Here is a 3297-nt window from a genome sequence, read left to right as displayed (position 1 = left end):
CCGATCCTACAGCAGCCTCTTCAACTGATCCTGCTGTAAGTTTTTGTAGCAGTGTCTTGTGCCTGGTGAATCTCTTTGCTCTCCGAACTTGCAAAGCTTCCATTGTGATGTCCTGATGAGTTTCTTAGACATTAATTAGCATGTTTACTCTAAGTTGAAAGCCGATTTGGTATTATGCTATGAATTTGATTCTACGAATCCTTACATCATATACAGCTTTATTAATGCATATTATTGGGCCAAAACTAATAGCAGTGGCACTAGTACACATCTGTTCATTTAAGACACACATTTTAAGACGGATAACTGTATATTTTATAGAAATGTCTTATATGATGACGTATCGTGTATGGTAAGACGGTTACTTGAGGATCCGTCTTAAGTAGAAATCTTTTTTGAGACGGTTATATAATAGAAAATGTCTCATAAAAATTTGAGACGGTTTGCTATTGTAAACCGTCGTTTTTAAAGTGACCATACGAGTCACCTGGTTTTTGTCTCTTCGGAGACATCCGATAAAATTGGAACGATACAAGTCACCTGGTTTGTAAGAACCATCTTAAATGTTATGATTAAATTAGACACTTATATACATAAAACCGTTGCAATTTGACTATTTCATACAAGACGTCTTGTATAATAAAGTGTAGCAAATAAAGAGTGTGCTTATATATATAGTATAAATAAAAAATTTATTTCGTCCGCTGCCCTCTCCATCCTCATCCCCGATCTGCTCGTCGATCTCCTCCCGCTCCTCATCTCGCCGAGGGGCGCCCGGCGGCGGCGCTCCCTCACCTCGCCCGGGTCTGAGGCTCCCGGCGGCGGCGCTCCCTCACCTCGCCCGGGTGCGGGGCTCCCGGCGACGGCGCTCCCTCACCACCTGGCCGGTCCGGGGCTCCTGACGGCGGCGCCCCCTCACCTCGCCCGGGTCCGAGGCTCCTAGCGGCGGCGCTCCCTCACCTCACCTGGCTCCGGGGCTCCCGGCGGCGGGGGCTCCTAGGGGCGGCGCTCCCTCATCTCGCCCAGGGGCAACTAGCTGCGAACTCACGCAACTGCCGTAGGTGAACAAGATCGTCTCCGTGGCAATGGCTGATTCACAAGATCTTGCTTTTGATGTACAGGTGAAGATCGATTCGATCTGCAGCCACAAACTCATCTGCTGCATCGCCATTCTGGCAGACCACTCAATAGCGAGGCCTGCCTCCAATGCAATCTGAATTCTCTGGTAGTGAGATTGATGATGCCCTTGTCGTATGAATTTTGATGCTTTAATTTGAAATGTAGTACAGAATGCGAAATTGAGGTGTGATCTATTACGCTGTATCTGTCAGCACTTTAATTATATATGCTGCCGTGTATTTTTATTTTTCAATCATAGGCTAGTTTTTGGGGGCTCATTTCCTTTTTGTCATCACTCAATCAGATGAAATCAGTAGCTCCAGAACAAAGGGGAGTTTATCAAAAGTGCCGAAGTCCAAAAAAGGTATTTCATTTCAGTTATTTGTATTCAGATCTGATCTAATTACAAGTGTATAAATTGCTGTCTATATAGGTTTTTTTTTCTATAAATGATGCGGATCAGAATACATTTTCGATTAGCTCACTGAATTTTTTTATATGCCCCCTCCGTCCTAAAATATAGTTTTTTCTAGCCCTCTTTTAGTCCATCCATATTCGGACCATATCAATGAATCTAGATGTGTATACAAACTACATTGATTGAATAATGATTGAATGTATTCGAAGCCTAAAAGGAACTATATTTTGGGACGGAGTGAGTACTTAATTTTTTCACATCGTAATTTTTTCTGCATAATTTGTGTTTCATCTTTGTAGAATTGTGGACCTGGAGCTGATTGATATCCTTTGTGTCGGACCTTCATATGTGCACTGAGGTGACTGCATGAGATATGATCCATGCTATGCAATTTAAGTTCCATGTAATAAAGGTATTTGCATTCGAGCTATTGTTTTAGTAACAACACAAAATGCCACACTTTGGATTAAACATTACTTTGCTTGCCTAAACGTCACACTAAAGAGATGATCTATATGGTTTATGGTATATGAACCTGTAAGTAGTGTACATGACTGTACAAACTAGTCAAGGGTCAGGGCAAAACCATGCGCCAAACACTTCCTGACTATAAAACAACCACTAGAATTAGTAAGGGCGCTGAGCTGTTGTCTTTTGAAAACACTGTCTGCATACCATGTATCAAGCTGTTGTTACTAAAACATTATCTATTGCTATTCCGTAACTTGTATTGATGTTTCTTATTTAGGATAAAAAAAAGATCTCATGGGTACCTATTCTTGTTGCTAGATTTCCCTTATGTGTGATGTTTTTCCTTAAAACATTAAACCATGTGCAAACATGCTTGATTTACTAAGGCACTGTGATGATTCCAGGTTTAATTAACATATATGCTTCGTCTAATCATTTGCCTTATGTTATCATAGGCCATATGCATGGAAGTACTTCAAGTGGAAGCTAAATATAATAAATTTTGTCAAGGCGGCCAAAACTCCATTTGATGACTACTCACTACTGAAGAAAGAGTGCAGGCTAGGCTTTGTAAGGTGGGTGTTAGTGTTACCTCTCATGATAGCATTGTTGCTCTAGGCGATGCCCCTATGAGAGGAAATATACTGGAACCAAAGAATATGTGAAGCTGGAGTAAAAAGGTCATGTTTGATCAACTAGCGGCCATGTATGAGAGAGAGTGTACAGTAGCTAATTGTTGTAACATAGTTCTTACCACGTTAAGCTAATATATTATGTTTTTGAATTTATATGGCATTTATATATGGGTTGCCAAATGATACTTATGTGATGCTAAATGTTACTCAGTCATGAGATGTGTGTTTTGCTGAAATTGTTACTATATGGTCTATGAAAAACCATTATGAAATTAAGAATACCATGTAAAACGGTTTTCATTGCAAGTGTCCTTTGTCATCGGAAATTCAAGACGCTTGAAAAGCATAAATGACTTATAATGGTTTATTTTTCTCAACGGTTGTTTGCTAGTAGCGCCTTAAACAAAAGAGAATCTGAGACGGTTCCTTGGGTAAACGTCTTAAACAGAAGTCAATTTTAGACGGTTGTATAGCATTATTGCTTATTGGGCTTGTAATGCAAAGTGCAGCTCACTACTACACAAGTCTGCTGTAGGAGCACCACCCAAAATACTACAGGAGCGGCTTCAATATGGAGCCGCTCTTATTGTTCTCAAGACGGGCCCCACGGGGTGCAGTGCTTCTGCTGTAAGCTCAGCAGGAGCGGTACACTGC

At 41.0% G+C, this 3297-nt stretch overlaps 1 long non-coding RNA gene across 1 annotated transcript; it reads left to right on the top strand.

The window, feature by feature from the left end:
* The first annotated feature begins 689 nt into the window (after positions 1-689).
* LOC120712083 lies at positions 690-2837 on the top strand. Its single transcript, XR_005690677.1, has 4 exons — positions 690-1225; positions 1424-1483; positions 1837-1949; positions 2464-2837. It is a non-coding gene; the product is annotated as an uncharacterized LOC120712083 (long non-coding RNA).
* The last annotated feature ends 460 nt before the right edge of the window (positions 2838-3297 follow it).

Source organism: Panicum virgatum, chromosome 6K, assembly GCF_016808335.1.
Source record: "Panicum virgatum strain AP13 chromosome 6K, P.virgatum_v5, whole genome shotgun sequence".
Lineage (NCBI taxonomy): Eukaryota > Viridiplantae > Streptophyta > Magnoliopsida > Poales > Poaceae > Panicum > Panicum virgatum.
Note: the sequence above shows the minus strand (reverse complement) of the source record. Positions and strands in the feature narration are given on the sequence as shown.